Raw genomic sequence first — 11,529 nt, forward strand, 5'->3', positions numbered from 1 at the left:
AAGTAACCACTATGAACATTTAGTTCATAGTTGGAGATGAACAGAAATGAATACAGTAAATAAAGTAAGTAAAACGATAAAATAAGGATAGAATCATACCTTAAAAAGAAGGTAGATGTAAAATAACTTGAATTAAAACTTGAATCTTGATTACAATGACTAAATCTAACCTAAGGGTTTAGAGAAAACCCTAAAAACAACCGACCTAACCAGAATTATTGAATTCGGAAAACTAACACATATGAAAATTGAGACCAGAGGCCTGTATTTATAACATTCTAGGACGGTGGCCAAGCCGGCGGCTTCAGTGGGAAGCCGACGGCTTGCCTTGGGTCGGTGACTCCTTTTGAAAGTTAAACTTAATCCGCAAGCTAAAGTCTTTAAACCATCATACTTAAGCCGGCGGCTTCAGAGAAGGCCGGCGGCTTCGAAGATCCACCAAATCTTTTTGATTTTGTTTTAATTTTTACTTGAACTTGGTCGATAAGTTGAGAAACCGTGTCTTTTAGGTCGGCGGCTTCAGGGTTAAGCCGGCGGCTTCCTTTGCCTTTTGCTTGATCAACAACTTCGTTCAATTTTACGAAGATTCTGGAACATTCTGACATATGAGATTTCAAGTCGGCGGCTTCGTATAGCCCATGCCGGCGGCTTCATCTAGCCGTTCTGCAATTTGCTATGTTTTTGATCCTGTTTGATACATAACTTTGATAATATCATTAGAAATACTTTTTTCCCATTTTTTTCCCATTTTAGCGTGTTTTGGGGTTAAAATGACTCTAAAATATTAAGATAACTCCTCAAAATGTTATTAAAAAACTGTATAATTTGGGGAATTATCAAATTCCCCACACTTAAACCTTTACTTGTCCTCAAGTAAACCTTATAAATTATATCATGGGTATTAAAATTAAAGTAAAATTGCAAAGTCAAAAGTATGTATTAATAAGAAGTTAGTATTTATTATTCGGAAGAACTAGTCTAAACCAGACCAAGGATTACAAGTAGTCATAATGTTTATTAAGTCAAATTTATACAAGTTTGTCATCATTGGACTCTTTTATTTTCTAATTATAATTTAGAAAGTGTATGGTTCTCATTGGTACTCTTTTCTTTTGTTGGCCTTCATTGGGCTATTCTTCCTTTTCATTTCTTTTGCTTTCATGCTTAGCTTTTTCTTTACACTTGGCAATTTTTCTAACTTGGCCCTTCATTGGGACTCTTTTGCTGCCTCGGTGATCCATACTTATTATACTATATGGTAGTGGCTATAAGTTTGCACTCGTTTCACAATTTTTAGCTTTTACTCTTTTATCTTAAACAAGTAATCCGATCTCGAAATTGAGAGTAGTTCTATTATTATCATTAAGATTTTAGTTAGTAAAAAGACATAAGTTTGACTAAGAATTTATACTTTTGAAAAATTAAAAATTGTACCCAATTTTCAATTTTTCGAGAAAAATTGATAGTATCTTTTTAATCATTTAAGTGATTAATCACTTCCCTCCCCACATTTAGATTATGAAATGTCCTCATTGCATTTATAATAAAAATAATAATAAATAAAGGATATAATTGAAAATAAGAGAAAGAGTGATGTTACTTGATTGTAGGATCATAGAATGATTGCAGAGCACTTTTGCGGACTTCTTTTGAATTAAATATAAATAACTTTACAGAATATTAAATAATGCAAAGTATAACATAAACATAATATTTTATTAATAACTTCATCACTTAAACATTTAACACTTAGGAGCTATATTGCTCTTACATTCATAATCAAATAAATAAAACAATAAAACACTTAGAAATAACATAGTCATAATAAACATATATAGGGATAGGTAGTTTTGATTATAGAGTCGGTTGCGCGACTCATTCTTCTGACAGAATTACTCCTTAGGCGCATTTCCCTCACGCTTATTCTTTTCTATTTCATTATATTTTCTTTTCAAATTCGATCTTGTAATTATAGGTAGGGTTTCACTATTGTTTCCTTAATGAATAACAATAGTGTTACTAAAATTATTGATTATGGCTTTGGATGTGGACAGAAATGGTGTTCCTAAAAGAATAGGTGTAATTTTATTCTCCACCATGTCCATGACAAGAAAATGAACAAGAAATTCAGTTAACCCTATTTTGATCTTAACATGTTTTACAATACCCATCAAACAACTTGAACTTGTGTTACCATAGCAAATAATTCCATCTATAGGTTCTAACGTGGTTAATTTCAATCGATCAAACATACTAAAAGGCATAATATTGGCACTAGATCCACTATCAGCTAACGCACGAACAAATGTGGAACCATTGATTTCACAAGGGATATGAAATTCTCCCGAATCAGCACGAATTATGGGAAAGTCAGAAAACGAAATTTTTATTGCATTTAATGGCACTTTTCCAACAGCTTTCTTTCCCTCAACCATGTTATCATCTTGAATTTGATTATTACAGGGAGGAATGTATTCCCAATGCTTATCTCCTCTTAGTGACTCCACAAACTTTATGACTTCCTCAGTTTCAGCATTATATTTTTCTATCTTACGAGTTGTTTCTTTAACTACCTTTCCCACATATTCATCTAAATCAGTGTCCTCTTCCTTAACAAATTTGGATTTAGTAGCAATATCCTCTTCATCGGAATCAGAATATCCACCATTCATTTCTTCTATCTTTTTGGACAATTCTTCCTCTATTAAATCATATTCCAGCATTATATCAGCTCCTCTAGAAGCTACATATTCACGAATTGCTTTTCTTCCAAGATGTTCTCTTTCAGATATACCCTTAACAGTTTCTCTAAACTCATTATACTCTGGATCATTTTCTCTAGGTCCTTTATCAAAATCATACTCAGTCCCATCAGAACCATCACTGTCATCTTCATTAATAAAAGTGATTGAATTTACTTTCTCAAAGCAAACCCCTTTAGAAACTTCGAATTCAGCAGGAACTTTACCCTCGACAAGGTTGAATAACTTAGTACTAAGCTTTGAATTAACGCTTGATGATTATTTTGCACTTGGGAAAGTTGAGCTTTTATGTTATCATTAGCTTCACTTTGATTTTTGATGAAAGTTAAGATGCTTTCTTCAAGATTAGACTTCTTATCTGTTTGAGCATTAGAAGAATTTGGAATGAAGGGTGCTCTAACAGGAAAGAAACCAGGTGGTTTTTATTATTAGCAGGATAAGGTGTATTATAATTATTACGGTAGTTTGGGTTTCCTTGAAATTGATTAACATAAAAAACGTTCTCGACTTGCTCCATAGTAAGACTAGCAACACAATCTTTAGTGGCATGAGAACCTTGGCATCTTTCATAACCTACCTTAATCATATGCATTTCTTTTGTAAGCTTTTCAATCTGCCTTCCTAGATTACCCAACTGCACATTCATAGCCTTAACCATATCTTCAGAATTATAACTAACAGATTTTACCGAACGAGAAATATCCAAGTCTCGGTGCCATTCATGAGAATGGACAGCCAACTTATTAATTAATGTTTCAGCTTCTTCGGTATTTTTACTCATAATGTTTCCTCCATAAGATGTATCAATCTCTCTTCTTGTAGCAATATCACAACCCTTATAGAAAGTAGTTACCTTTTTAAATTTATCCAAACCATGTTGTGGACAACCTCTAAGCATTTGACCAAATCGTACCCAGGCATAATAAAGAGATTCATTAGTTTTCTGATGAAAATTAGCAATGTCAGTTTGAAGGGTGACAGTTTTAGATGCAGGAAAGAATCGAGTGAGAAATTTTCCAGCCATCGTATCCCAACTAGTAATATCTCCTTCCGATAACGAGTTTAACCATTCCCTAGCTTCATCTTTTAACGACCATGGGAAGTGACGAAGATAAATGACATTACTTTCCACATTATTAATGTTAAACAAATTACAAATATCTTTAAAATTTCGGATGTGGGCATTAGCATCTTCCTTTTCCGTACCCCTAAATTGGTTATCTTTAAGCAAATAAAAAATAGGACCTTTAATATCAAAATTTTCTTTTATTTCAGGCTGAGTAATAGCATGACCTAATCCTTCCCGACCAGCTTTCATTAACGCTTCCATTGAATTTTCAGTAGTCATTTCAATTTCTGAACCAAAAAGAGATCCCAAATTAGAATCAGGACTAGACGGAGGACTAGATAATGAATCATCATTAGAAGCAGTTTCTTCATTAAAATTTAATTTCTTAACAATATTCGAATCCTTAGAATGTTTAAATAATATATCGGGATTTGGTAACATATCTTGTAAGACTGGTTTCTTGTACCGAGTATTCATGTGATCTAAAATCATGAAAAGAAACGTTTTAGGAGAAAATCTTTTAGACCTTAAAGGATATATATATATTTATATTTTAAATTTATTCTAATTTTTCTCATAATATTTAAGAAATATATTAGTATATTAGTAAATTTTAAATTAATAAATATAATTTAATGACATAATTAATAATATAATTATTAAATAACAACTTTTATCGCATAACAACGAATAATCAAACATACACGGCCTATTGAATCTTTCAATACTTAAGTGACCTGTTAGCGTCTAGGTTCAAGGAGGAGCCTTTAAATTGGAACCCCAACAACCCTCCCCTAAAGGAAGAAAGTCATCACCATTTTTCAAGAAATATCAATAACCAAAGTATATCCAATTTTCGTATTTACCGCACTCCTCGGCAGCGGTGCCAAAAAGTTGATGTGCAAAAGTGTGCAGTGCTTAATTCGCCTTTCAAGATTTAAATTTATAAAACCTTTATTAATACACTTTTAACACTCTAATGAGCAACAAAACCCGATAAGAGGTAGTATTTTAGGTTATCGTCTCAAGAGAGCGTAGATGCGTTATAAGTTGTTTTATTATTTAATTCTTATTAAAGAATTAAAGATATATTTTTATGTCTTTTATGGGATAGATTCTTATCTCTTAGGAAAGAGATGATTTAATGTAAACAAAAGATAAAGATTCAAAATAAACAATTATAAAAGAAAAGTGATTACAAGGACGTGTGAATCATGAGGGAATTGTATTAATTATTTCATGACCTATATTAACAAATAGCAAGATAACAATCATAGACCAATCATTATCCCTAAAAGGTTAAGCTAAATGTCGCATATCATTCATAAGGTAGGACCTAAAGCATACATTAACTAAGTGATGTTCATAGCTAATGTCTTCATTAGCATTCAAATAATCACATGATAAACATTACCTAAACCTGATGTGGATCCAAGGCAACATTTAATTAGACTGAAAAATTATATAAGCTAATAAACTTAATCAGATCAACTCAAGTTACTAGCTGAAAGTTAATCTTAATCAGGTTCTCATGCAATTGACAATTAAACACACATAAGCAAAGGTTCTTAGATTAAGCCTAACAATAATGAATTCTATTATATAAGTGTGATTCAAGTTTAACTAGTTACATAACTACCAATGATGATTACCTAATTTAAATGCAACCCAAACACTATATTTGATGGATTAGATCTAAAGAAGTAATATGAATCGAATATAAGATCATAGAATCAAGTACTAGTTAATCCTATATTCATAATATTAATTCATTAAGCATGGCAAACAAGGTATTTAATCATAGCAGACATAAATAGTTTAAATAATCATCACAGAAACATGAATATACAGATCTAGAAAAGAACCAGAAACTATACGGACTGAAGCACGAAGCCAGCGGCTTCCTTCCCATCAAGCCGGTGGCTTGGGGGTGAGGCCGGCGGCTTCATCTGATTCCCAGATGAAGTTCAATCTTTGTCCAAGTAACCATTATGAACGTTTAGTTCATAGTTGGAGACAAACAGAAACTAATACAGTAAATTAAATAAGTAAAACGATAAAATAAGGATAGAATCACACCTTAAAAAAAAGGTGGATGTAAAATAACTTGAATTAAAACTTGAATCTTGATTTCAATGACTAAATCTAACCTAAGGGTTTAGAGAAAACCCTAAAAAAAAATTAGCTAACCAGAATTATTGAATTCTGAAAACTAACACATATGAAAACTGAGACCAGAGGCCTGTATTTATAACATTCTGGGATGGTGTCCAAGCCGACGGCTTCAGTGGGAAGCCGGCGGCTTGCCTTAGGTCGGTGACTCCTTTTGCAAGTTAAACTTAATCCGCAAGCTAAAGTCTTTAAACTGCCATACTTAAGCCGGCGGCTTCAGATAAGGCCGACTGCTTCGAAGATCCGCCAAATCTTTTTGATTTTGTTTCCATTTTTACTTGAACTTGATCGATAAGTTGAGAAACTGTGTCTTTTAGGCCGGCGGCTTCCTTTTCCATTTGCTTGATCAACAAGTTCTTTCAATTTTACGAAGATTCTGGGACATTCTGACATATGAGACTCCAAGCCGGCGGCCTCGTATTGAAATCCATTCATATCGATTATAAACGTTACATAATAATTGGTTTCATTGCGAGGTATTTGACCTCTATATGATACATTTTACAAACATTGCATTCGTTTTTAAAGACAAACTTTCATTACATAGAAAGTTGACGGCATGCATACCAATTCATAATATATCCAAATTATAAATGACTTAATAATAATCTTGTTGAACTCAATGACTCGAATGCAAAGTCTTTTGAAATATGCCATGAATGACTCCAAGTAATATCTTTAAAATGAGCAAATGCACAGCGGAAGATTTATTTAATACCTGAGAATAAACATGTTTAAAAGTGTCAACCAAAAGGTTGGTGAGTTCATAAGTTTATCGTAAAACCATAAGATTCAGTAATTTTGATAAACCACAAGATTTAAATACAGTACACCTATCTCGTGTATGAAACCATTTTTTCATAATGCTTGGCAGAGTAGGTTCGTATCCTTTTCTCCCCCGTAGGTTACCTCGCGATTTTTAATAACCGTACACATATCTCGTGCACAAAAATAACATACACATAACCTATGTATAAAATCATTCCTCCTATATATAACATTTGCTTGATAACCGACCCTAACATTTAATGCGCATCATGAATATCCCCAAAATAAACAGAACTTTCAGTCTATAATAAATATATAAACCTCGAAGTACTAAACACCACGCCCACTAGCTCTTCTGTCTAGTGAACATTCTGGGTGGGGGTGTTAAACCCGGTAGCTACCTTTAGGATTCGCGTCAATTAGGGGCCATTTCCCTAATTCTTAGGTTACCAAGCTATAATAATCAGGGGAAATATTCGATATAATAACTTACAGAACTTCTGTCTGTATAATAATTCATTCGAGGAATGTTTTGCTTGTGTCTATCGTGTCAATAATTTATAAAAGCATTTCATGTATTCTCAGTCCCAAAAATATATATTGCAAAAGCATTTAATAAAAAGGGATCAAATGAACTCACAATACTGTATTTCGTAGTAATTATGTAAATGACGGCACTGAACAAGTGTAGGGTTAGCCTCGGATTCACGAACCTATATTAAGTATATATATTTATATGTTGGTCAATATCTGTCTAACAATTTAGGTCAAGTCTGAAATGTCCCGTTCTTATTGATTAAAAACGTTCCATATTAATTGATTTCGTTGCGAGGTTTTGACCTCTATATGAGACATTTTTCCAAGACTGCATTCATTTTAAAACAAACCATAACCTTTATTTCATCAATAAAGGTTTAAAAAGCTTTACGTAGATTATCAAATAATGATAATCTAAAATATCCTGTTTACACACGACCATTACATAATGGTTTACAATACAAATATGTTACAACAAAATAAGTTTCTTGAATGCAGTTTTTACACAATATCATACAAGCATGGACTCCAAATCTCATCCTTATTTAAGTATGCGACAGCGGAAGCTCTTAATAATCACCTGAGAATAAACATGCTTAAAATGTCAACAAAAATGTTGGTGAGTTATAGGTTTAACCTATATATATCAAATCGTAACAATAGACCACAAGATTTCATATTTCAATACACATCCCATACATAGAGATAAAAATCATTCATATGGTGAACACCTGGTAACCGACATTAACAAGATGCATATATAAGAATATCCCCATCATTTCGGGACACCCTTCGGATATGATATAAATTTCGAAGTACTAAAGCATCCGGTTCTTTGGATGGGGTTTGTTAGGCCCAATAGATCTATCTTTAGGATTCGCGTCAATTAGGGTGTCTGTTCCCTAATTCTTAGATTACCAGACTTAATAAAAAGGGGCATATTCGATTTTGATAATTCAACCATAGAATGTAGTTTCACGTACTTGTGTCTATTTTGTAAATCATTTATAAAACCTGCATGTATTCTCATCCCAAAAATATTAGATTTTAAAAGTGGGACTATAACTCACTTTCACAGATTTTTACTTCGTCGGGAAGTAAGACTTGGCCACTGGTTGATTCACGAACCTATAACAATATATACATATATATCGAAGTATGTTCAAAATATATTTACAACACTTTTAATATATTTTGATGTTTTAAGTTTATTAAGTCAGCTGTCCTCGTTAGTAACCTACAACTAGTTGTCCACAGTTAGATATACAGAAATATATCGATAAATATTATCTTGAATCAATCCACGACCCAGTGTATACGTATCTCAGTATTGATCACAACTCAAACTATACATATTTTGGAATCAACCTCAACCCTGTATAGCTAACTCCAACATTCACATATAGAGTGTCTATGGTTGTTCCGAAATATATATAGATGTGTCGACATGATAGGTTGAAACATTGTATACGTGTCTATGGTATCTCAAGATTACATAATATATAATACAAGTTGATTAAGTTATGGTTGGAATAGATTTGTTACCAATTTTCACGTAGCTAAAATGAGAAAAATTATCCAATCTTGTTTTACCCATAACTTCTTCATTTTAAATCCGTTTTGAGTGAATCAAATTGCTATGGTTTCATATTGAACTCTATTTTATGAATCTAAGGAGAAAAAGTATAGGTTTATAGTCGGAAAAATAAGTTACAAGTCGTTTTTGTAAAGGTAGTCATTTCAGTCGAAAGAACGACGTCTAGATGACCATTTTAGAAAACATACTTCCACTTTGAGTTTAACCATAATTTTTGGATATAGTTTCATGTTCATAATAAAAATCATTTTCTCAGAATAACAACTTTTAAATCAAAGTTTATCATAGTTTTTAATTAACTAACCCAAAACAGCCCGTGGTGTTACTACGACGGCGTAAATCCGGTTTTACGGTGTTTTTCGTGTTTCCAGGTTTTAAATCATTAAGTTAGCATATCATATAGATATAGAACATGTGTTTAGTTAATTTTAAAAGTCAAGTTAGAAGGATTAACTTTTGTTTGCGAACAAGTTTAGAATTAACTAAACTATGTTCTAGTGATTAGGAGTTTAAACCTTCGAATAAGATAGCTTTATATGTATGAATCGAATGATGTTATGAACATCATTACTACCTTAAGTTCCTTGGATAAACCTACTGAAAAAGAGAAAAATGGATCTAGCTTCAATGGATCCTTGGATGGCTCGAAGTTCTTGAAGCAGAATCATGACACGAAAACAAGTTCAAGTAAGATCATCACTTGAAATAAGATTGTTATAGTTATAGAAATTGAACCAAAGTTTGAATATGATTATTACCTTGTATTAGAATGATAAACTAATGTAAGAAACAAAGATTTCTTGAGGTTGGATGATCACCTTACAAGATTGGAACTGAGCTAGCAAACTTGAAAGTATTCTTGATTTTATGAAACTAGAACTTTTGGAATTTATGAAGAACACTTAGAATTTGAAGATAGAACTTGAGAGAGATCTATTAGATGAAGAAAATTGAAGAATGAAAGTGTTTGTAGGTGTTTTTGGTCGTTGGTGTATGGATTAGATATAAAGGATATGTAATTTTGTTTTCATGTAAATAAGTCATGAATGATTACTCATATTTTTGTAATTTTATGAGATATTTCATGCTAGTTGCCAAATGATGGTTCCCACATGTGTTAGGTGACTCACATGGGCTGCTAAGAGCTGATCATTGGAGTGTATATACCAATAGTACATACATCTAAAAGCTGTGTATTGTACGAGTACGAATACGGGTGCATACGAGTAGAATTGTTGATGAAACTGAACGAGGATGTAATTGTAAGCATTTTTGTTAAGTAGAAGTATTTTGATAAGTGTATTGAAGTCTTTCAAAAGTGTATAAATACATATTAAAACACTACATGTATATACATTTTAACTGAGTCGTTAAGTCATCGTTAGTCGTTACATGTAAGTGTTGTTTTGAAACCTTTAGGTTAACGATCTTGTTAAATGTTGTTAACCCAATATTTATAATATCAAATGAGATTTTAAAATATTATATTATCATGATATTATCATGTATGAATATCTCTTAATATGATATATATACATTAAATGTCTTTACAACGATAATCGTTACATATATGTCTCGTTTAAAAATCATTAAGTTAGTAGTCTTGTTTATATGTATATAACTCATTGTTAATATACTTATGGAGATACTTACTTATCATAATCTCATGTTAACCATATGTATATCCATATATATATCGTCATGTCGTTTTTACAAGTTTTAACGTTCGTGAATCGCCGGTCAACTTGGATGGTCAATTGTCTATATGAAACATATTTCAATTAATCAAGTCTTAACAAGTTTGATTGCTTAACATGTTGGAAACATTTAATCATGTAAATATCAATCTCAATTAATATATATAAACATGGAAAAGTTCGGGTCACTACAGTACCTACCCGTTAAATAAATTTCATCCCGAAATTTTAAGCTGTTGAAGGTGTTGACGAATCTTCTGGAAATAGATGCGGGTATTTCTTCTTCATCTGATCTTCACGCTCCCAGGTGAACTCGGGTCCTCTACAAGCATTCCATCGAACCTTAACAATTGGTATCTTGTTTTGCTTAAGTCTTTTAACCTCACGATCCATTATTTCGACGGGTTCTTCGATGAATTGAAGTTTTTCGTTGATTTGGATTTCATCTAACGGAATAGTGAGATCTTCTTTAGCAAAACATTTCTTCAAATTCGAGACGTGGAAAGTGTTATGTACAATCGCGAGTTGTTGAGGTAACTCAAGTCGGTAAGCTACTGGTCCGACACGATGAATAATCTTGAATGGTCCAATATACCTTGGATTTAATTTCCCTCGTTTACCAAATCGAACAACGCCTTTCCAAGGTGCAACTTTAAGCATGACCATCTCTCCAATTTCAAATTCTATATCTTTTCTTTTAATGTCAGCGTAGCTCTTTTGTCGACTTTGGGCGGTTTTCAACCGTTGTTGAATTTGGATGATCTTCTTGGTAGTTTCTTGTATAATCTCTGGACCCGTAATCTGTCTATCCCCCACTTCACTCCAACAAATCGGAGACCTGCACTTTCTACCATAAAGTGCTTCAAACGGCGCCATCTCAATGCTTGAATGGTAGCTGTTGTTGTAGGAAAATTCTGCTAACGGTAG

The 11,529-nt window shown here is 32.5% G+C and overlaps 1 non-coding gene across 1 annotated transcript; it reads left to right on the forward strand.

Annotated features, from left to right (window-relative positions):
- Nucleotides 1–3,631: 3,631 nt before the first annotated feature.
- LOC139887022 (small nucleolar RNA R71) lies at nt 3,632–3,738 on the forward strand. The gene has a single exon (XR_011772875.1). It is a non-coding gene; the product is annotated as a small nucleolar RNA R71 (small nucleolar RNA).
- Nucleotides 3,739–11,529: the final 7,791 nt, after the last annotated feature.

This window comes from Rutidosis leptorrhynchoides, chromosome 1 (genome assembly GCF_046630445.1).
Source record: "Rutidosis leptorrhynchoides isolate AG116_Rl617_1_P2 chromosome 1, CSIRO_AGI_Rlap_v1, whole genome shotgun sequence".
Lineage (NCBI taxonomy): Eukaryota > Viridiplantae > Streptophyta > Magnoliopsida > Asterales > Asteraceae > Rutidosis > Rutidosis leptorrhynchoides.